General features: G+C 39.3%; 1 protein-coding gene across 21 annotated transcripts in view; it reads right to left on the bottom strand.

Moving 5' to 3' along the window:
- The window catches only part of LOC124167213 (endophilin-A), a 326,930-nt gene that overhangs the window by 254,561 nt on the left and 47,030 nt on the right, over window positions 1-25,339 (bottom strand). For 2 of the 21 annotated variants that reach the window (XM_046545067.1, XM_046545066.1), the window contains exon 1: window positions 2,967-3,648. The exons of the other annotated variants lie outside the window; for them this stretch is intronic. The gene's annotated coding sequence lies outside the window, so the exon portion shown is untranslated. Of the gene's footprint in view, window positions 1-2,966; window positions 3,649-25,339 lie in introns of those variants that run through there. 21 annotated transcript variants of the gene reach the window in all.

Genomic DNA, 25,339 nt, shown 5'->3' on the forward strand with positions numbered 1-25,339 from the left:
GTTCGAATCCCGGCTAAGGAAAAATTTTACGCGAAATAAATTCGAAAAAAAAAATTGATGTTCCAGATTGGAGCAAAAATTCAAGCATAATTCCAGGGATCAAACATACACGCACGATTACAGTTTTCCCACGCCGCAGGACAACTTCGACTCAGACCTAAGGAGGAAGACTGGAGGAATAAGGGGAATCAGGGTACCGCCTCCGCGAGGCTGACACCGCAATCAAGTTCCGACTTGCCGATATTCAAATCGAAGGAAACCAAGAGGCACCCTTTGCGTGGGACGAAACCGCAGTGAGGGAAATCAGGAGTGGAAGGAAGTTTGGCGCTGCCTGTCGTAACTTCTATTTTTTCCTCCCCTTTTTTTCTATGCCAGCAGTAAAACGTGCCGTCGCGTATCCACAACCTACGCTTTTAAACGGAACATTAAGCCACTCATCCCGCCATTTTGGGCCGATCGATAAGGGGAATGTACAAAAAAAAGAAAAAGCTGGGTCGATGCCGTCGTCTTGACACAAAGCCGATTTTTGAGCCAGCCCGGGTGGGAGTGAAATATTTGATCATAACCAGTCCGAGGCTTATTTTACTCAAATCAACGTCAAAAACGAAACATATAGGTGGACGGGAATGAAAGGACCTCACTCCCAAAAGAAAGGAATAATAATCCAGGACGTTCCCGTACGTGGAAGAGTGAACTGCTGTAGTACGGTAAAAGGACACACGAAATAAGATTATAACTGAGGCAGAAAAAGAAAGTTCTTTTCCTAGTTATTCGTGTGATAACATCCTCGAAACAATTGCAGGAGAATTTCAAAAGGGAATTGATCCGAAAAAAATAAATGCATTAGTGGAGTAACGAGTCGAGTGAGTCTAACTCGATTACAATTATTCATAATCGACCACGGGTCTTGAAAATGCTTTTGTATCCTACGATGATTTTAATATAAACAGAAATTGTTTAACACAGTTTGTAGCCTGAGTAAGTAAAAAAACAGCTAAGTGAAACTATCGCCTTATTCATTAAAACTGATCGCTGAATCCAAAAACATTTCTAGGATTTCAATAAGATGCCGAAGGAAAATGCAAGAAATAAGATCGAATAAGGGTCTTCATTAGAATGTTGATGAAAAGCATCTAGGTGAAAAAACAGCATCATGAAACAATTTATGCAAAAATTATTTACTCGGATAAGGTAACTCTCAATAAGATTTCGTCATGGTTTAAGTCCGATGAGTGAGGAGGTTAAAGGGAAAAAAACGGGAGGACATCATGATAATGTCAACGATTACGCCATAGAATAAGACAGCAAAAAGTCTTCACAGGATAACGTATTTCGAATCATTCTTTTCCCGAATCATAAAACAGAAGTGCCATCCATAAATCGTATTTTCATCTCACATTGGTAAATATTCAGGCCACTTAAATAAAAAATAGAATTATTAACATCTTAAACATTCTATTACGAGATTAATTCTTATTTTACGAAAAAATAATTATTGTACTTGTTTCGTTCAATGAGAATCAATGCCTATCTCAAGCTTGAATTTCGGTCGAAAATCTGGATCGAAAGAGCTAGAAATTATGATTCTTAAAAACTAAAATTATCAGAAATATTAACTCCCCAAAGTGAGGAGCTGGTTGATTCAATCTTTGAGCGTTACACGCTGTCCATTCAACTTGGCTTTCTGGCGCCAGCGATCAATTGAGGAAAGCTGCGGAGGGGAATGGAACAAGCGTCAGAGCCATCCTAAAGCATAGGCAGCCCACGCACTACTACATCCCTGCGGGTTGCATACCCACGCTCCCCCGCTTCTCTCGCAAGAATGAACAGGCATTTAGAGCAAGGCTACCTGATGGGGGACCGTGTAAATGAATAAATGTAGATTCAAACTCCAATTGTAAAACAAAAAAATGGCTGGGAAATACCATTTTCATATCAATATCACAAGCCATAGTGCTACATTCTAAGAAGCTGAATATTACATCATAAGGTACTCCAGTAAAGTTTCTCGAATATTTACCTAAATAATATAACGGAATGGAAGCATCAGCCATAAATTCGCAAAAATAACCATTCTCAGAATAGATAGTACAAGTATATTGACCATAAGATGGCACAACCTGATAATCGTCGGCCAGTGATTTAACTAATTCGTACCACACACAAATCTCACCTACCTTACTCCGTACCAAAGATAAGCCATCTTAAAATTGAAGTCAATATACGAATTACTTGGTAATACAGAGAAAGGATAATTAAGAGTAGAATAAGCAATTCCTTAACGGAGAAAATGATACATTATGCCGAAAAAATTAAATAGAAATAATTGAGGAGAGAAAATAGGAAACTTTCGTGTAATAACACACCCATAGTATAGGCACACTCCGAAATATTACCACATGAGGTCCGGAAGCCATTCAGGGACCTTCAAGCCTATTCAGGGGATTTCTCGCAATTAATAGCACAGCCGTCACTTCCCACTTCAAACACCATGACGAACAGCAACTCAAGAAGCCGGATAGATACGATGACTCACGTGAGGATCAAACACACTACGGTTGAATTTCCAATGGGAGGCAGGACAAATAATTTCACAGCTTCAACATCAAATGTTAACCTAAGTCTGAGCGATGGAATAGCCAGGAATAATTTCAATAGACAGAAGTGCGTAAGCTATTCGACAAAATGCATTGCGATACGAGAAAATGTGCTGGAACTGTGTCAAAAGAACACTAATGTCCAAATTTATGCATTATGATTATCAGTGAAACAAAAAAATACGAGGAAGGCACACATCGATCGACCAAGAAAGCGGTAAAAAAAAATATCCTCCAGCACAGCATGAGAGGAATTTTTTTAACGGTCAATATTTTCTACACTGGCTGAGATTTTAAGCATGAATGCATAAAATTTCAATTCCCTGGAGGTTAGATTCGCGACAAACACAGCGTTACATGTATATTTACCGTCAATGGGCTCGCACGGCGTCCTCCCCTCCAAACAAGAGACGGATGAGGCTCGTCGAACACCAGCGCGGTATATCGAGGAATTCTTCCGTCACCCGCGGACAACTGTCGACGCAGAAGGGGGGAGCAGGATGAGGAAGAGGTAGTCAAGGAAGTATGGCGTAAAACCACACAGCACCTTCGGTGATACGAGGCGTTCAAAAATTCCTCTCTCTCACTTTGTAAGTGGCACAAATGGTATCCTCCGAAGAGGATCAAGGCTATCCCCGGCCGTTCCGTCCGGACGCGGCGATACTTCTCCCTCGTCCAGGCGACTCTGTGGAGACCGTTGGGGACGACGCTGTGACGAGGGGGTGGGCGCGTGTGTTAGGAGGGGGTGGGGAGGGTAATATGTAGGCGGGGAGAGCAAAAGGGAAGGAGAACAAGGGATGGCGTTACGCGTGCGTTCAAGGAGCACTTTCCCGCTGTGTCTGCGCTCCGAGAGGGGAAGACTGGGGCGGGGAGGAGGGGGCTCTGAGTGAGGAGGGAGACGGCGAGGGTGGTAACCCTGTCGAAAAAATATATAAAGAGGTCCTGCTTCTCCTACCCCCACCTTCTCCTCGGCAGACTTTGTTCCCCTTTATACGCAACCGCCCCTTCTCCAACGTTTTCCTCTCTCTCCGTCTCGCCCGGCGACGTGCAAGCTCGTCTCCTCTCTCTCGCGCACAGAGTTGGGACGGTCGACTCTCGGCAAAACCACGGTCCCTTCTCCTCCTCCCGTCCCACTCACACACCCCCGACAAACTCAAACCCTCCCTCCCACCTACATTTTCACGCTCTTCCACCTTCCCCCCCACCCAAAACCCACCCTCTCACCCCTCCCCCGGCGTGCACAGAGCGGTCGATACGACTCGGAAAGCGACCCACCACGTCTCCGCACCGCGCATCCCTGCGCGTCGATAACAACCCCCTCCCTTCCCTTTCCTCCCCCCTATGTTTTTCACCCCCTACACCCTCCCCCCCGCCCAAACCTTCCTCCTCCAAACTCCGCCACATCCTCCTCCACCTTTCTCCTCCACTCACCACCAACCCCACCTACCAACATACCCGCGTCCACGTCACCGTAGAAGGGTGCCAACCGCGCGAAAATTTTTACTCCCCCGCGCGATGAAAGGGGATTTTGGAGGGGAGGGTGGGAGGGAAAGGGGAGAGTTTGGGAAAGCGGGAGCTGAATGGTTTGGCTCGAGAAAAAAATTGAAAAAAAAAACTGGGGGAAAACCACGGGTTTAGTTATTTTTTTATTATTTTCTAAATCCTCCCCGACCGACCCCCAACCTGCCGAGCTGTCCGAGGAATAAAAAGAGGGAAAAAGGAGCGAGGACAGAGAGACAAAGACGACGTTATTGCGATCGCGAAGCAATGGCCAACGAGAAAATAAAAGATCCGTAGCCAATTAAAAAAAAGACGTATTCGTCCCGGGGACACCATTACTCGGACTCAAACGACAAAATCAACAGTGAATGCGCGGGTCTCTTCACGTAAGTATGTACCTAGAAAACAATTGGAGACGAAAATGGCCATTGGCCTCTGCCATTATCATCGCACTGTCCCTCACCCACGTGCGCTAAAGATACCACTCAGCACTGTTAAGGACAATGACGAGTTTTTCCGTGGACTCTGCTGTGACGTGACACTTTAATCTGATGAACACCTTCCCAATACCTAGATGACCAAGCAGTTTTTCCCTTTTTTTCATTATTTAACCATAGTTCAGTCAGATGGCTGCCTCCTTGGAATAGCTAGAAAATTTGGTTTCAACATTATACATTATTCACTTAATGAGGTAATTAGAGCCATATAATTGGTGTAGGGGTTAATTGGGAGTGAGAATATGGGAAGGGATTCGGGCGCATTTAGAGGTTCCGTGTTTAGGTTTTAAGGAATAGAATAGTCCCAAAGATTGACTAACAACGCCTAAATGGCTACTTAGCACCCCCTCACCACAATGAATGCCATAATACGCTAGATAGGTCCAAAGTTAAATCAGAATAAAATATTGTAACAACGGTCAGTAAAAATATTACTGCTCCAGCATGGTAAGAGTAGTTCTCTTGCAGCCGAGGCTTGGACCATCTCACCATATGGGCGTAAAATAGTTTTGAGAAATAAAGAAAATCATAGGTCACAAATAGCCATTAAAAGCGACAAAATTTTACCGATAAGATCAAAATAGCAATCAGCAGGATATAACGGAGCCCTTAAGGTGTCCCAAGGGGTATTTTAGTGAAAAAAAAAGTTTAGATGAAATAGAACGAAAGGTATTTATTTTTGATACTAATACCTTCAACTCTTAGCCTTGATTAATACGGGCCTAAAATTAAAAGCTGAGGAAGAAAACCCGTATGCTCTTTTACATCAATTAAATTGAATCTCCAAAAAGCCAAGGACGAAAAGACCGCGGCTTTCATATTATTCTGTACTAGTTAAGTCCAGAAATATGACAAATCGATATCAAATTATTCTTCATTATTTCTCGCACATATTCAATGAGAAACCGTTTTCTCAAATTCAAGAAACAATGTGATAAAAAAATAAGGAGAATAAAAAAATAGGAAATGAACCTGATCGATCGAAGAATAGCCGCAAAGAACAAAGTCGTAAATCCACGAGTAAATTTACGAGCAAGTCGTAAATAGATACGAGATAAAACATTCAGCATGACAGACAAAACGCCAGAGTGGTCAATTTCAGCAACGTAATCGACGCAGAAATCCACGTCACTGACGACTGGATATGCTGCGAGTAAAGCTCGACACCACTTCGCCATTCATTGAAAACTGCACCCACAGCGAGCAGGATAATTCACACCAGCGCTTCACTACGCGGCTGCCATGAGAGATTGATGGGTATCACAGGACGACGGGTGTGAATTACCCGAGTAACGTACCTATTATCGATTTTACTGCGATAAAAGAAAACCTAGAAAAACTAACGGCACAAACCAATAAGGTACGACAACTAATCTGAGGGTAGTAGTAAATAATACAGTGCACTCTTCAACAGAAATTGGAGTAACTACCTCGCAACTCCAATCAAGTATTATAACATTAAACACAATACTATGCCCAAAAAGGTGGGTTAACGAATTTCTCGTGAACAACCCTCACATTCACGTTCCCTAATTGAAATACTGAATAAGCTTCAAAACTTATATTCTCGAAATTTATGTATACCCGATAAAAAGTAATTGAAAGTAGAAGTGAACCTTTACGTATATTACCTTGTAAAACACTCAAAATGGCCAGAACCACTGCTTTCTCATGGATTCGGCTGAAGTTAGCTGTTTGGAAGCTGGTTCCATTACACCCTTTGCTTCACACCCTTTTCCGTCGTTGGTTACTACGCGAAAATTTTAACATACCAAAAAATCCTGTAGAACTTGACACATTAATATTTGCTCCCAAAATTTCCAGAATAATTGCTTAATTAAACCAACAATCGCACTTATCCGTTTTAAAACTACCCCGACATAGTTTGGGGCGGAATGTTAGCCGTAATCAAATACCCTAAATTTTTAAGAGCAAATGACGACCCATACAAATTTTGAAGCATAAATAATGAGCAAACAGTTAAGTTGAGGGAAGAATATCTCACATTGGTTCAACGGGTGAAATTCGATCTTATTTCATTATAATTATTCACAGAGGGTTTAGTGTCATTCGTCGTTCTAATTACATTCTCTGTTATGGTCGCGGTTTAAAAACTTTTTGGTTCAATGAAAAATAAAAAATATGGCGGTATTTAGTCTTAAAAAGTGGCCCGTGAGCAAAGAGAGAATCAAGATGGCTCGAGTTTCACTTATGAATAAATACCGGCTGATCGATGACTCATGAAATAGGACAACTCGCCACTTGGCGCGCCAAAGCGCTCATCCCCTTTGCGGGAATCCTACTCAAGGAGAGAGATCTGCATTGGCCGACACGATCCGTCTGGTCAAGCAGCGCACAGGGGGAAAAAGTGCATCACTTGATTTCTTACAGAAAAAATATTAATTCTCGAATACCTTAGGGTTTTTGAGGGGAAAAATACCCTCATGAGACAGACCAAAACCACTTCCAGATTTAATAAATTAAAAAAAAAAAACATTTTTTCCGATAGTAATTCGATTTACGCGCGCCCTCTTTTAGCTCACTACGTTTCATCTTTTGATTCTGTTCCAAATAAACTATCCCAATTCAACAATACTGAACAAATATACCAAATATTACATGCAAAAGTAATGGTAAACTGTAATCAATTCTTTTTACGTAATTCAGAAATTCCGCGACATCATATCCAAGTGAAGATGTTTGAAGATAACTGTGACGTGAGGGTAACTTTTTGATTTACAACTCGTTTTTATGGCCTAATTTGCACAGTGAAAATAGTACTTTTATGCAAAAAAAAATGGGTCCACTATTTTCACCAGCTGGACAACAAACACTTAAAAATTATCATCATTCAAAGCTTTGACACCGACACTACATCGAATATACATCAACAATATTCATACTGCTCAAATAGTATAATCAGTTCTATTAGCTTAAAAAGCCATAACCTAATATAAAAATAAAACTATTCGTGTGTGTCTTCATCCTAACACAGATTTTTTCAACGAAGCAAACTATGCGATAAACGAAGTCTTCCAGAAGAGGTAGCTGTCGATCCAATGGAAATTTCAACTACAGTACTTCATTATTTCCTGCTATGAATTCCATCAATTTGCACGCGTTGAGAATATTTACCATGTTACGACTTATGAGTCAAAAAATATAAAAACCATTTGTGATGAATGTCACCAGACAAAGAAACCGACAGGTATCTAATACATTAATTCGTCAAACAGGCATTCTTATGCAGGTAAAAATAGGATAAGCTGGTTGCGTTGACTTCTCTGAAAACTTAACAAATGATAAAAAAATGTTTCCACAAAAATCCGAGTAACGGTCGAATAGTTTTGAAATCAAAATATCAAACCATTTCTAGGTATCCAAAGAATGGGTGATTCTGAATATGGTGTGGAAAAGGGGTAGATATAGATGGCATCCTAGAGATGATATAGGGAGGAATTACGAATATAGGATAAAATCCAACCATTGAAAAGTAAATGCTTACAGTGAAATCAATAATCAAAACAACTGAGACAAATTGTGCTCTTTTTCTCTCTCCTTTTTTCAAATGACGTCGAGGAGGAATCTTAATGCGGAGAGCAGTAATCAATCAGCTGCGGTCGGCTCGGATCTTTCAAAAACGCCAAGTAGAAGCGTTACGGAATGATTTTTTTATTTACTCGTTTATTTTTTTAATGTTCACCGCTGCGATGAGAGCCCATCCCCCTTCGCCGAAGGAGGGCCGTGTCCCATGTACTTAGTCGTCACAGCCGCGCTGCAGCCGCATTCCGGCTGAACCAACGCGTATCACACAGCCCCTCCACCTCCATTAGATTCATCCCTCCCCTTCCCCAGTTCTCCATGCGACGTCACCACACAGAGTACCAACCTCGAAAAGCCGAACAGATCGCTCAAATCATCGAAATACGACTCCGCCTCATTTCGCCAACTTCGGAGAGAAAGAGAGCATACTCGCGCTTGAACTCTCGCAGGAACGGAGAGCAAGTAAAAGTGAGAAACTCCCTCTCGATGCGAGATTCAAGTAAAAAAATAACACGATGCTACAAAACTGGACGGAAAATAAGAAGCGATTCGTATAGTGTTATACTTCGAAACATTACGTACCTAATTTCATAATAACAATTATCTTTTATATAATTTTCATGCATAAGTACTATTTCGCACATCACCCGAAAAACACTCTAAAACTCGGAAAACGAATACTTGTGTAAAATAAGCTTGTTGATGTTTTTTTGTTATTACATTGCACACACTTTAAAAAGGCTGGTTAACTAAAATCGACAAATTGCCTCTATCCTCACGTCCCTGCGGCTTCATCAGAGAAAACCAATTCATCCATGGAAAAACTCTTAAGTTTTGCTTTTAAAAAAATATGAGAAAACAATCCCTAATTGTAGAAAAAATAAGGGAAGTTGTGCGGATGAACATAAACGATAAAAATTTAAAACCATAAAGGAGATTTAATTTTGGGCTTGGGACAAAATAATGAATCCCCAGCCACGATGGAAGACCCAACGCAATTATCGGGGTAAAACTATGACGAGAATCGTCTAACTATCGCAACCAAATGCTATTACACGAAATATTTATGAATACATATATAATTCTTTGAGTTCTGGCGCAGGACTGTAGAAAAATGAAGGCAATATTTCATTTGACAGACTTGAGGACGGTTCTCTCATTGCCTGGGTGGAAGAAATGAGAGAGCATTTGCTAATGACAAAGCTCGTCTTAACGAATTCCGTGGAATCCTTATCCTTTTCAAATGCATCGATTCATTCCAACACTAGTTCTAATTAAGGTAAAAGTCAGGCCAAGAAAAGAATGTGGACGAATTTTAGATGAGGATCCCTTGCTATGATTATCTATGCGCAAAAGATTCCAAAAAGAGTAATAAAGGTAGATCCAAAGCAAGAATAAGAATGAAATTGAGGAGGCAAAGGAGAGCGGGAACAAGAGAAAAATCTTGAAAACGAGACGGCCAAGGAAAAAAGACGTTGGAAAACTTCAAGTCGATAGAAAAAAGTATTAGTGGTAGCCAGAGAAAGGCATGCAAGAGGCCAAGGTTCTAATAAGGGAGAATTCCAAGCACGCGACAAAGAGAGGGGGAAAACACATCGCCATGTCTGCGGCGTGAGAATTTTGTTGAGAGGATTAGGATAAAATGTGTTCTGCGAGTAATTAACAGATAAATGTCAACTCATACACACAGTTCAAACAAAATCTGACCGTATATATGAATCCCAACGATAAATATAACCTCGAGGCATTTTAACTGTAAAAATTGCCTACACGAAACAATAGTTAAAAGCATATATGCTTATCAGGTGTAATTCGATACGACGGGTATCCGAGGAGAGGAGACTAGTATGAATTACCATACTCAGCATCGAAAATGACCGAACACGTTGCAATATATTTCTTGCCACAATAGAGATAATAATTGAAGCTGAATACATTATAAGAACGGATTTAGAAATATCGCTAAAGTCAAACCTTAAATGAGATAGGAATTATAAACAAAATTCTACAAAAAAATATGCCATTTCTCCCCAATTAAGGAGAAGAAATATTATTTCATGAAAAAATGCCTGTTCTTGAGTATTTTATTTTTACAAATTTTTATGCAACAGCGATATCGTTCTATAAACGATAGCAGCGCATTTTTGAAGCAACGTGGGTTACTGTTAAATTTGAAGAATTCAAAATAGTTTAAATATGGGAATATTTATACACATTAAAAATTCCGCGCATACGAATTTACACGATGAAATGAGAGACAATTAATTTGTAGAAGCAACAAATAATAGCTAGCAAATATTAATATAACTAACAAAAACACTGAAGAAATTATTTACTTCGAATTAGTCAAACGATAATGCGTTGGTGATGTTTGCATCAATTCTTAAAGCAATTTTGAAATAATAACCACCGAGAAAAATCAAAATGAAATGCGAAAAAAATGGCTTGGGATACAACAGTAAAATAAGCATACTATGCCAACTTCTTCTTGTCCTGAGTGACACATTTAAAATTCTGGAGACGGAAAAATGGGGCCATATAGCCCGTTAAAATGTTGCAACGCCAGAACTTGCGCCTGCAGGATTCGCTTCGAGCTAACGACGAGGGAGACTTTCGCACCGGAGGGAGCGGTAAGGACGAAGGAGGTGAAAATTCCCCAGGGTACAGCACCAAGGCGCATGATGTGCGAGGAGAACAATAGAGAATAGTGACTCGTAGCGCTCTGGACCAAAAGAAGAAATTAAGCGCGCCGTGTTGGCACAAGATGGCGACACTAGGCCGGCAATTGTTTTTTGCCCCTTTAGGGACTGATAGAGAAAAAAAAATGAAAAGCTAGAGAAGAGGATTGATGGGTCGGCGAGTAAATCCAGGATTCCCATTGAAAAGGGACGCGCTCGTGCCCCAAAGGACGAGATTTAGCGAAGATAAAACTGGCACTTCCTCGGGATTAAAGGGAGCACTTTAAAGTGCACTATTCTGTCCACTGGATGGGATGGCAAACTTCGGGACTCTCGAAGCATCTACTCGACGAAAGAAACCTAATCCCAACAATGAGTCACTCTCCACTTCCCTTGAATTCAATCTGATGATTTCCTATCGACATTAACCTCGTGTAAACATATCTGACGTATTTCCCCATGAACCAACGAGGTAGGCCACCCGGAGAAAGGCTCAACAACTTTGGTAATTCAAGGTATTCTGATTAGGAGGAAAGGGGTAATAATCAAGTTAAAGGTAGGAAAAAGACCCGGAATGAGTATGAAGTAACTTTCCCTTAAGTCCAAAAAAAATACGAATGACATTCAGATAATTGCCCGAAAACTGGCACCCAGTTATACTTTAAAACTGATATCGAACAGCCATTAACACAGAAAATATTGCAAAGCAGTGCCTTCGTACAAAGTAATTTCCAACCCGAGATAAAATTAAGTCATTAAAATCACAGTGAAATGAGTGAAACTGAAGCAACATCTTTGATATTTGGTAACGCCTTATCATTTGGTAATGCCTATTTATCTCCGTTACTTGATTATGTAGACTTCAGACAATCTTACATCACCGCCAAAGCGCTCGTGGCCAAATAATGGCATCGCCACGTTGAAACCCTAATTAGATAAATTATTTTAACAAAATTGTCCTAAGGACTACTCACGAACTCAGAAGAAAAGTTCCCAAGAAAAAACACCACGGTCAACTTACCTGGAATAAGAAAGAAAATAGCCATTAGAAAAAGTTGAAAAGTGAAATACATTATATTTTTTAAAAAATGCGCAGCATAATTATTTTAACTATGAAAACTTACACAGGAAGCTTTGATATGACATTGCAGCGACCGTTTCAGCAATAATATTCAAATCAATCGGTACTGGGTAAGCTACAGAGAAGCAATGTAAGACAGTAAATGAAGCATGAATTTTATAATTATCATTAAAATTATCACTCTTTACATACGAAAGACACCTGCTTAAGAAAAATTTACCACCATTACATAACGTATTCACGTTTTGAATCCGAAGTCTGAAGATCTGGTCGAGTAATGATTGAGGATAAAAATAAACCTTATCAGATTCAATCCAGGATCTTTAGCCACATAACACTGATCACGAAAATACGTTAAAAGAACTTGAATATTTTAAAGCATCCTACCAATTATTCCCTCTGTTCTTTTTAAAACAAATGAATATAAATTTTTGCATAACTAGTAGGGCTTTAAACTGTAATTGGGGTGAATATTCGTTTAGATTTACGGTCCCCCCATGTCAACCTCTTTAACAGCGTATAGATAGATAACTACTAAATATAATTATAAACTCTTAACAAAAACAGTTAAGTTATAACCAATTTTTATTGATGATTATTTCCCCAATCATATACCGCAGCAAACAGAGGAGATTTAACAACGAATTCCTAAAGGTTCGTTAATCCCCACAATCAAATTACATTAAGCAACCCTAGAAGGTTATGGACAATCGAAACGATATAAAAATTGGCGCCACTGTAATGTACCACTAATATTTACTGTTATTAATGCTTCCCAAACTCGCCTTCAATCGAACGTTCACCCAGATTTATACCTGACCCGAGAACAAGAAGATAATTATTCTGCAATCCGTTCAGATTATAAAACCGCACACTTAAACTGAAACACCCAAAAATATCCCGGATATGCAACAAAAACAACGAAAGACCTCGCAGGCGATTTGCATACGGAATACGGAGTAACCGCAATTCGCTGGGAAACCGAGATAAATACGGAGCAGCGAGAAGTGAAAGGCGATGAAGGAAGCGAAACCCTGGAACGTAGGGGGGCATGGAGTGTTGGGACTAGGCCTATCGGTATATTTTCGGAAAAGAGCAACCACCGAGGGACATGTCCCGCCTCGATCGGATAAGGCATTAGAGCCACGTGGGACTGTGATAAACTGATAGATCCGATCAATGAAGAGCCCCTCTGAAGCTCAGGAGGTGGAGCTGGGATACACGATATATCTCACGCGAGGAAACTGGCGTGACGTTCGACAGCCAAGACCGCTGGGACACCAAGGAAACGACACAAACAATTTATATCGGGAGAAAGCCTATTTAGACGTCGAGCACTCACGTAACAATTTTTTTCATAATTTATTAAACAAATTGTTATGATATTTATAATTCCACGGCTAACCCAAATGATAAAATAGTAAAAAAAAATAAACGCACACTAAATAATTCCAGTCAAAGGTTTGTATGAATAAAATAGAACGATAACTTCCTTACGATTTATTGTCATCATTTCAATGATTAGTTTCACGATCAAAAGAAAGGAATTCATTTTCTCCCACTCTACTTCGTTAGAAATAACAGGAAAAGATGAAGTAGTTTCGCTACGGCAGTCATGGGGCTATAGAGTTCCCCGTTGCAATAAGAACAACACCATACTTCAAACTTAGAACAATCACATAAAAATTCTCCTATTTCTCAAAAAGCAGCAGAAAACGTACTGCAGCTAACGATGTGATAAAAACAATTAAATGGTACGCCCGTATAAAATAAGCAATTAACAGTTAATAAGAAGAGAGAAGGGATAAGTTGTCAGGAAAACTACAGCCGAGCCGGTACAAGCATTAAACAGCAGGGAAAGAAATAGCACTACTATTTTCCTTCCCAGCATTTGCTCTAAAACAAAAACAGTAGTACGTATTCTAAAGGCCTGGTTACACGGTACATGAGAATGTACAAGAAAATGTGAGAATGTCTGAATCTCAGAATTAACGCGAAAATGCACCGTGTAACCACGCAAAATGTAAGAATGTATGAATTTCTGAACGCCTGCTCTAATTTCGTTCAGACAATCATACAATTTGAACTCAGAGTCACATGGTGGCAGACTACAAAAACGACACATTCATTTCATCTGGCTTGTATAGGCGACTTCTTTGTTTACGTACGGCCCCGATAGTTATTTCGATTTGATATGATCTTGCTTGACTTGGATATCTCACTGATTGGATATGGGTAGCGAAAGAATGGAACACAAGAAAAGGGGATGGGTAAAAGGAAGGATCAGATGGAAAGGCCATTAATGTATGAACCGCGAGAATTATCCAAGATTGAGATCCAAATGATCGTTATAAGGTCATAAAAAAGCATGTGATAGGCAAAGAAATAAGATTCAAGTACTATTTACGCTGTATTTACTCAAGTTCCTGTTTTTGAATCGAGACCGACTGCAAATCGAGTCGAAATTTTAGGTGTTGCGTTGACATGCAGCGAACGTTATGGGCATCGCATATTGAATTTACCTTGCCAAAAGCCTCATATTTCTCGTATATTCCTGTAGCGTGCCCCGATTCACAGGAGACGGATGGAGAGAAATCACGACACACTCGCTTTCAAGTCTAAAATTCAACTGTCTTTATTATGTCCTGTTTATTATATCACAAGGCTTAAGGGCACGAGAAATTTTGTTAGGGGCACGTGAATATTCCTTGTTAGGGGCTCCTTGTGACGAGAGGCCGGCCGCCCATTACATTCCTTATTTTTCACCGTGGTTTAATCGTAATCAGTATTTATTCTCGTAAACAGCCACTTTCCTTATAATTTGATCCTACAATGGGTAGAATGATAGGTACATTTATAGAGTTGTTTACAAAGTGAAATAAGTAACTTGATAAAATCCTGCGGTAACCCTGATTTAAGAGTGTACTTACGTTGAGGATATCCCGTTGACAATATAGATAATGTATTTGACTCCATTCTGTGGATCATCAACCACTTATTGCTCTTTTTTTGTCCCTTCGAACACAAGCAAAAAACTTCTCCGGCGAGTAAATAGAGGTACTAGACGCCGGGGCACTTTATATGGTTTTATGGGATACACGATTTATATGGTTTTCACACGTTTTTCTATTGAAGGAACATGCTGCAATACACTTACTGCATTAAGCAAATGATGTAGGTGTGTAACGTAGATCACAATCTCCAATCAACTTATTTTAATTTAATCTTTCCAAAGCCCCCCAAACAATCGCCTTTATTTATTTCAACAACGCCTTGGCAACCCAATATATTCACAATCCGAAGTTTGACGTTAAAGCAGCAATTATATTCGCCAAATTTGTGTTTGAGTCCCTACATAGACAGTTTTTCTATCCACTTCCTCAGTCTGTCATCAGTGGATTCCAGGCCGTGATGTAACGCGCGCACGCTCCGTCACGTGTTTTCAAACAGTCGATGAAGATTATTTTTAAAGACTCATATCTCAGCTGTAAAACATTATTCATCCGCGAAATTTTCGGCAAGTACATTTGAAGTAAGGATCTTATTATTCTAGTACTTTTAAAAAAGTTTGCATGTTCCCCATTCGTTTATATTTGAAGTTAACATAATTTGTTGCGCATTAAAAAATGTACGAAAAAATGTCCGAAAAAATGTACCGTGTAACCACCTACTCGTGGATCTTGTCCATGAGAATGTACAAGAATCTGTTCAGAAAACCATTCAGAAAAATGTACAGATTCTTGTACATTCTAATGTACCGTGTAACCAGGCCTTAATACGCTCCGCAAACGCATTCATACATTTCAAAATCTCCATTATTCTCTTTTATTCCCTCTACTTCCACCATATTAATGACTCACGTATCTCGTACTACCCACAGGTCGGTATGCACATGTATTCGAGTCACGCTAAGGACTGTTAGCAAGAAGTTACAAAAAGAAGTTTGTAAAATATTATCTGGATAAGTAACTATCCAGAAAATATTTTACAAACATAATGTGTAATTTGATATTTCTGGTGGGAAAATGTGAAATCAATGCATAACTACAGATAAAAAATATATGCGCAACTTACAATCCTAAAATATTTCATCCGACCGGTTTTACTTCTTACCTGATGGTGCTATGAAAGCTGGTCGCATTTAAAACTTTACAATTGGAGGTTGCCTTTATTTTTATACTGAAATTATGGAACTAACGGAGGAAACAAATACTACACAAAATTCCAAGGCTGCCAGTGACATCCCGTTGGCGCCGCAAATAACCACGTACAGAGAGCAAAGAGATCATTGCACCAACACAATGAGCTCTGAGAATCACAGGCTAGAAATGGAGGTCGGTTTCTCACACCTCATCAATCGATATTGGATCCAAGACACGCTTCGCGCCCGTCCCATAAACGTCGCCTGCGAGCAAGAACTTGTCTCCCCCATTAAAGTACTCGACGTGAGGCACAGTCGGGGAAAAACGTTAACATTGACCCATTAATCTGCGACGACTTCTCGTCCTCTCGACTCCTTGATCTCTCAGAGTGAAGACCCTTCCCTCCCCCGTCCCCTGGCGCCAATAGCGCCGGAGAAGCGGGGCGGTCGAGACCGCAATCTCGAAATAAATTGAACGTAGGGTGGCGGCGATGAGAAAGATGACGGAATTCTCCCATTGGACGCTTGGATGGACGAAAATGGGTCATCAACCACGCTTTAACTGCATTACGTACCCTCTCTCCGTTTGTTCGAGTTATTACGGATCCCACCGAAACCCAGTCGCGAGCCCGGAGACATACAATTCACTACCCGCTGAAATTAAACAATTTATGCTCTCAAATTAAATGCAAAGATTTGCCAAAGACCGGTTTTTCTCCCAAGAAATAATTGAAAATTTATTTTGACATTGTTTCTGTAACAACACTTATGTAATATTTACGGCATTATTTTTTAGGCATACATTTTTGTTATTTAATGGTGGCTCAATTCTGGTCTTATGACCTTGGAGACCACCTAAAGCTCCCTCTCCGTTGTTATTATCAGCTGTATAACCAAAATGTTGGGAGTAAATAAGTCATTATTAATATATATTTTTAAAGAGAGAAGAAAGTGGAGTTTCGTTTGCGGAATTCCTCCGATACGGGCGAGGAAATACATATTTCGAATGCATCCATTTATTGCCAACATCAGGTAAATTCAATCAAGTAAATAACCGCGGACAGGTCATAGGCGTATCTTTATGGAGTCACACGACCATCTAGGAGAAATAATCACGAGTCTGGACCGAGATACACAAATTAAACGGTCAAGGCAAAATATTTTTCCTCTGTGGAATTTACGCACATAATAATAATATCGAATGATTTTAATAAATACATTTCTCTTCTTATTAAGGCGACTTTACGAATCGCCACAAAGGAGCAATCTCAAGTCTGTAGCTATGAACTCAATGTCACCATATCAAATTAAAATTAACTCATTCTTCTCACACGTTACTTAGTCTAGGCATTTTCAAACGGCAACATAGACCCAATCACCACCATTAAAATTTTGAATGAAGACTTTTGCATAGATAACTATTAGTTGAGATTCGTTTATATTGAGTTATAGAAATCTTTGGTAAAATTGGTCCTGTCCTGAAAGGATAGGGCGAAAATGCTGTCGCGCAAGTAAATCCATGCGGCAGAATAGTATGGAGATGGACTCCTTTGATTCCAAAGACCGCAGAAGTGACCGAGTTTTCGCCATCATAAAACAAGTGCATTTATCACGTAGTATAATTGTGCATTATCGGCAAATAAGAATGGCGGATCTTCGGGCTTCTCAACGGGTTCTCTCACCAGCTATTCACAGGCAGCATAGGCAGACATGGTGACCATGAAACCCAGTGGCAAAGTCGAGAAGAATTCATTATTTGATGAACTTCAGTTTTAAAATAAAAGTTCGCCATCATCCTAGACATTTATTTATTCCGTAGATTCTATGAAATGTACTGCGTCGGGAGAATTTGTGACCGTAACTACCTATCATTGGTGCCAAAACATAGGACCTAGATCGTGGGTGGCGAACCTATTACAAGAGGAGCATTTTTTCAGATACGCACACCCAGGATGAAGCTAAGGGGCAATAGCTTGGGTCAGCACCTAGATCGTCGAGCGAGTCTAATTTAATACAGATTGGCACTCAATCGCCATAAGATTCGCCACCCATCCCCTAGATCATACGCTTGCCGTGATAGTGACAGCTAAATCGGGTACTACCAAAGCTTAAAGCACTATTTGAACAAGTTTACAATTTCATAAACATAGTCCGAAAACGAGATAAAAAGCTAGACTTATAAATAATGAGCCACTGAGTTTAAAGCAATGATTACAACGGCTACAAGTGAAGTAAACTAAGTAAAGACAACGGAAATGTTTACGTAATAATACTGAATCCATTAAACGGCAGAATACACCACGAATTTCGAGTGTATCACTGGCATACTTTAATAAGCCCTGATTCATACCCGATGCCATACTGGGAAAACTAAAGCATCACGTGGACTGCAGGCTTAAAAATACAAAAATCAGCAGAGCACCCCGGACTAAGAAGACAACCTTTCATGTAGTTTGAAACAAAAATTTTAAAATGGATGGCACACAGGAGGCACAGGGGATGGATTTCGGAGGAAAAAGATCGCAGTAGACGATGGAGGAATAACTTTGAAAAAAATAGCTCTACCAGCACATGATACAAACAAGGTGAAGGGCCAATACAAGTTACACAGATACAAGTTAACAAAAATAATGCTCCACAAGTTTCGCGTCATTTATATCCGCGCTTAAATCTCAAAAAGCTTTTTAAAAGCAATTACCTCGCGCAAAATGGAAGCCAAAGCATGATAAGAAGTCATGCAAGAAAGCGTATAAATCCTAACTTGCACGATATCCACCTTTATATCCAAGCGGGTGGTAAAAGTTGAAATAAGCGAAGTCAAAATAAAACGTCATGAAAAGAACCTTAACATCACGCAATATGAATTCTAATTTGAGCTAAAAATAAAGCAGTGTCCACAGAGAACGCTATTATATTCCCGCCAAAACGAAAGACGTCCACCTTGGTCTCTAGGGATTAAATATGGATGAAATTAGGAAAATTATACAGAGCTCATAAATTCAAATAATACCATCACGTCGACCTTAGTCATTCAATCAGTAATATTCCGCATACTTGAGTAAATACATACTCGAAAGCTTCTCGGAAGGGAAAGATTCATGGAAAGCTTCACGTATGAAATGGAATAATTACACTGGACATAATTTGTGGATCACCTTAAATTACGCAACTATTTAATACTAATTGTGAGCTAACTCCGCTCCGAAGGCATTACATGAAGGCGTTTATAGCAACACTCGATTGAGATAGTTAACCAAAATAATTGCATACATTATATTGAAAAATGTTTCATCGTGTAACGCTTGAACGATCTTTAGCATACGATCGAGAAATAACGTAATCAGATACTCGAATATTTGTTAACAATTAATGTTCGCTAACAATACCGGTTGAAAATCTTAATTTAATCAGCGATAAGCTGCTTAAAAATCGCGTCAACCATTGAAATTAGGGATATTTCGATAGGCTGGCTCTGATCCTCCTCTTCTGTGCCTATATTATTCGCAGCATTCGAGTGCTCAATTGATGGAATGCCCTATCTGCAATTAAAATTACTGCGAAGGCGATTCGGTACCAATCGATGCAAGAATCCTTAATCCTAGAAATCCATACTCAAATTGGCTACACCATTTGGCATGAAAAAACTTGAATTTTCACCAGTATTTTCCTGGGGATTGAATCTTTGTAGGCGTGATCTCCGCGATGCCCAACATGCTTCTGGAAGGAATATCGACCTACTTATTTAACGGAGAAAATATACTTATTTATTTAAAATTAGCATAGGATGACGAAGATAGCTAATAGATTCAAAGCAGACCGACCCAAAGGTACACAGCATTGTGCATGAGAAAAAGTACTTTTTCCCGTGGGTGAATGACACTTCTTCAAAAAATAGCCTAAAATTGTTAAATTGTTTTATTCGCCTTTGAGTCTAAGCCCTTTATTATTAGCAGAACAATCAAATATATTGAAAAAAATATCATAATCGTGGAAAGTTGCAAGAATTTGTTTCGACATGGAAAAATTCCACTCCATCATGCTTGAATCTACGGATTTCAATCAGATATTCTTAATTATCATGCCAACCACCACCATCATTACGGAGCGGGATAAGGAAAAATATTCCCATTTATATTCCGACCCATAAACGCTTTTGGTGGATATCTCATTTCTCGGGGCTGGCAACTCCATCCTATCTGGTTCCCACGCATTGAGGGTGCTTGCATGCATGAGCCAGGATGCATGAAGCTGTTATCTTCCTCTGAGAGCATTCCCTCTTTTGATCATTGAGTGCGTTCAGCCGGAAAGGAAGCTTTGAAAACGATCGGGTCATCGGGTGAGCGATGATTGACTGTCGATCACCCCTGCACGCCAGCTAAAACGCAATGCTGTGCACCTCTCGCTATTCTTTGAAGCTATTAACTAGCTCCGTCGTCCTATGGTAATTTCAAATAAATGAACCCATTTTCTCCGTTAAAGAAATAGGTCGATATACCTTCCAGCAGCTTGTTTGTTATCGCGGAGTGCACGACCACAAAGATACAACGAAAGAATGAATTGCAGAATGCCTAATATTTCTCGTGAAGTGTCCACGGAAACAATTTACGTGTCGAACGAGTTCACAGTTTATTTAGCTTTTTTATGACCATAAAGTAAATCAATATGAGCATAAGATAAAACAAAAACGAGAAAAAGTACATTTCCCGGGTGTTAATGACACTTCCCCAGTAATAATTGTTTTATTCGCCTTTGGAGCTTTAACCCTTTCCGCAAAAGCAAACTAATAACTAAAGCTCAATACTAATAAAATTAACTCTATGGTGTATCTACAATTGTTTGCCAGTTAACTTAGTGGAACTTGCTCACGGCAGGTTAATTATTCATGATAGAACTTCCACACTGCTTTATTTGGTACAAACTCGACCGGTTGCAACATTCACGTGTCATTATTAAAAGGAAATATTGGTATAAGTAATAATAATGACACGAAAGTGATGAAACCGGTCTAGATTGTACAGCGAAATTAAGCTGTGTATTATTGACAAACTTTTTCTACACAGTAATTTAACTTAAGGACAGTTTTAGAACTAATTCTCCACACCACGCGCCAAGTATATTTGTTCAACAACGACAATCTTCACTTCGTGGAAGTTATTAATATGCATCGATATGTATTCGTATTTTCCACTTAAGTATAATATTTGTACAACATGTTTCACGTTTTTTTTCCGAAATTTTACACACCGTATGAAAAGAACTGAAAATGGATGCTTTGGAACAAACAAAAATTAGAAGATTCATATTAGACCCCAACAATACTCACTGCAACAAGCATCTATTTCAACGCCCCCCTCCTTTTTTATTCACGTTAAGTCAAAATTAAAAGTACACGTCCTATGCATGCCATATCCAAACTTTAATCCAGACAAGTACTATACTAAATATTTTAGCATCATTTCTGAGGTAATTAACTGGCAAAATTGCTAGTGATTAAAAAAAATCCTATATACCGGATGCTTCAAAATGAATAGCGTGGTATTAACGCTTCATAATATTTATTACACTTAACTGACAGCTATAAATTATACATCAAATGAAGAAGAAACCCATACAGTAATTCTTCTGCTTTCATTCGTCAGAGAGCGTTAGTAGCAAAGACAGTGACAAGTGAACACAAAGCTCTTAGTGTTTTACTGTTTGTAAAGACGTAATATGTCGTTACCTTGCAACTTGCGTTCCATATTAAGTTTGGTTGTAATGTGGTTGTAATCCTCCAGGTGACAATAGCATCCGTACATCCACTAACAGCTGACCTCAACGGATTAAGAAACGGGATTTGCAGCAGCTGTTGCAACAATTTCTCGAGATACTCGAATCAACGTTTGGGAAGAACTCATGTGGAGTGTGACAGATGGTGCTCACATGGAACACTGCTTGTAGACTTGTATAAAAAAACGTTCGAGTTGCCCTTTCATTTAAAAGTATTATTTATAGCTGTTAGTCCAGTGTAATAATATTAGAAAACGTTAAAGACCCGCTATTCATTCCCGCTAACACCCGGCATTTATACTTTTATGTCTTTTGTACGATTTATTTATGCACGTTATTTTCACTATTTCGAATTTTTTTTTTAATCATACATAACTGGGTTCAAACAAAATTGTAACAAAAAACAAACAAGAATTATATAATGTCCATGTACCTGATGATGCTGCTTAGAGGTGAACCATGTTGTATTTATAAGCATAAGCTTATAAGCATTAAAGTTTAGCGGAAAAGTACGAATACATGATTATGAATCCAACTATATTTTTATTCCTGGCAATTATGATGATCACACCCTTTTTTGCACTCTTTTTATCGCCCAAGGCCTCATTTATAATAGAAAACCCTGCACGCTCCATTTTAAATTTTTCTCTCCGGCTCACTCGCCTCTCCATCCCTCCACCTGTTAGCTCCCCCCGCTGCTTCTGAAATATTCATTCCCCAAAAACCTTTCCCAGCGCCCTATTCCAAGTCGCACTTTTCTCTAGCCTCGTTTGAAGTTGGTAAGCGGATTTTTAACACAGCACCCACGCTCGTTACAGTATCCTGGAAGCCAGGGTAAAAGTCGGTCCGCACTCCCACTGAACATGATGATACTTGGAGAATTTCAGAAGGGACAATCTTCGGCAACGCTAGTCACCGACGTGGAACACAAAAAAGCAAGAAAAGTTTTAAAAATCCTGTTGTTTATCCTCCTAATAGTACGCATTAGTACTACACCGTACACAGTAGCCGTCATACACAGTACTACATGCTACAACGTGCTCCAAATTCATGCATTAGGTTTATTATTAAACTTCGCAAATATGTCCACATTACCCCCAACTACAATCAACTTAGAAGGCTCGATTTTAAAACCCGAAGGAAATATTTCCTCGATTTAATTTTACTGCTTATTTAAAGAAAAATTCCCTTAATATTTTTATGACACATGCTTTGATGGTGGAAACGTGGACACTGAGGAAAGAAGACGAGAGAAGATTGGAGGCATTCGAGATGTGGGTATGGAGAAGAATGGAAAGGGTGAAATGGACGGAGAGGAAAAGGAACGACGAAGTGCTGGATATGGTTGGCGAGGAGAGGCAGCTCCTGGATGAGATACGGAAGAGACAGAAGGTATGGATGGAGTTAGTGCTTAGCGGGGAGGGGATGTTAATAATGGTGTTAGAGGGTAGAATGTTAGGGAAGCGTGGGAGGGGAAGGAAAAGAATAGGATTTTTGGATAGATTGAAGGAGAGTGTGCCTTACAGTGAATTGAAGAAGGTAGTGCTGGAAGGAAAGGGAGGCTCCCAGATCACTTCTTGAATACTCCATGGAAACCTACCTTAATCGGTAGAGTACTATAATAATAATGCTTTGATGCTTTCTCGTCGAATAATGTGGGTAAACTTTTCTCGAGATTCCCACCGGGTTAATTTATTAATATTAGTCAACGTTTAAAGTTCCGACTCGGGCCTCATCATTAGGGCTGCTCAATGTTATTATATTTGTATTTGAAAAAAATCACTGCAGGAGCACGTTGCCCTTGGACTCGTCAAGAAACCAATGGAGTGTCATAGCATGATCCAAACAGGCGTCGCCAAACAGTTTGAATTATAAGGGTCTTTCTAGCAGGATAAGGGGACCACATGAGAACAGTGAACATAAAATGCCGAATAGCACACGACCCGAGGCCATTCCACCGCGATCCAAGAGTACCATGGTAAAAATACGACAGTCTCAATGCTTTAGACACAAGCAGATTTTACTTCAACGACGTCACACAAGACAAAATATTTTTTTTAGCGTGACCATAAAAACAAGCGTCACGAGTAAGTTATAAGTCCAGGAGCAGGTTATTCAGAAGATTTTTTTTAATCAATCTAATATTAAACATGCACAGAAACCATTCTCGTACTGATTTCATCAAATACTAGGCATACAAGTTGATCCATTGACAATAAGATAAAAAATGAATTAATTATATCCACACCACTGTTGAGTTGTAATTATTATAAATATGACAAAATCATTGCCAAGGTGAGGAAATATGTTAAATTAATAAAAACTGGAAGCAAATTTTTTGTCAATTTTGTATCGGCACTTAAAAAGAAAAAAGGGTTAATTCAGAGGTTAACGAGGACCATTCCACTTCGCTAAGAAAATTTACGAAACGGTATCACAGGACTAACGCTACTAATCTTTTGAACATGACTAATTGAACCTTACCAATACACTTTTCCTACTTTTTCCTAAAGACATCTACAGAAAGACAAGGATCCTGTTCATAGATTATAAGTTTTGACGTCTCGGCAAAGAGGAAAATTGATATTTATCCTTGAGAGGTTGATATCATGTTCTTACCAATACAAGGCACCAATTTCACGGTATACACCCATACTCAGAACTAGGGAGACGGCAGTGTCGTTCCTGAGACCTGTAATTTACCCCCACGACTGCGGTAGCGAGAAAAAAAGTAGTCTCTCCCGCATTCGGAGAGGAAGCATCGGCATAAAGCCGCATCTATCCGGAAGATGGCGGTAAAAATTTAAAGGAGAAAATTATTCGCGGTACGAAAGTTATGACCGAGGATGGGATACTGAAGAGGATTTTGAAAAATGAAAAACTTGAGCCCTTTGGTATGGTGTATAGCGATGTGAGATAAATAATTTCAAAACATGTAAATTTTTCATCTTAAAAGTAATACTAATCGATTTTTCCCAACTATAATTAAATCTTCATATGTTGCTGCCAGGATGGATCCGAAATATTTCTATGGATCACGGGTCCAGCCAACTTTGTCCTAAAATCAATAACAGGTTTTGACTCAAACATCTGGTATGATGAGCCCAAAAACATAAAGGACTCCTCGAGATGGAATACCTACATTTACACTTTCCTGTAATTATTTCCTCGAATGGACAGATTTTGTTGATGTTTGTATTTTCGTTAATTTTGCTATTTGTAATACTCATTCATTGTACGACTTATTACTATTTTCAAATCTGTTTTTTCAATTATCACCTTTTATTATTAGTTGGACAACCGAGTTCTGCCGAATGATATTTATTTGAAAACGTTCCAACAGAATGTAAGTTTAAGGATATCAATAAAATTTAGGAATATTGTCATTTTTCTAACCTGAAGGATGAATTGGATCGGTGAGGGTAAAGCTTAGGCTATACTAAGTCAAAGACCTGTGACATTCCGGATAAGGGGTCACTCCATTTATATTTCTTGGTATGACAGCACTTAAATATTTCGAACATAAGAACGAA

Source organism: Ischnura elegans, chromosome 10 (genome assembly GCF_921293095.1).
Source record: "Ischnura elegans chromosome 10, ioIscEleg1.1, whole genome shotgun sequence".
NCBI lineage: Eukaryota > Metazoa > Arthropoda > Insecta > Odonata > Coenagrionidae > Ischnura > Ischnura elegans.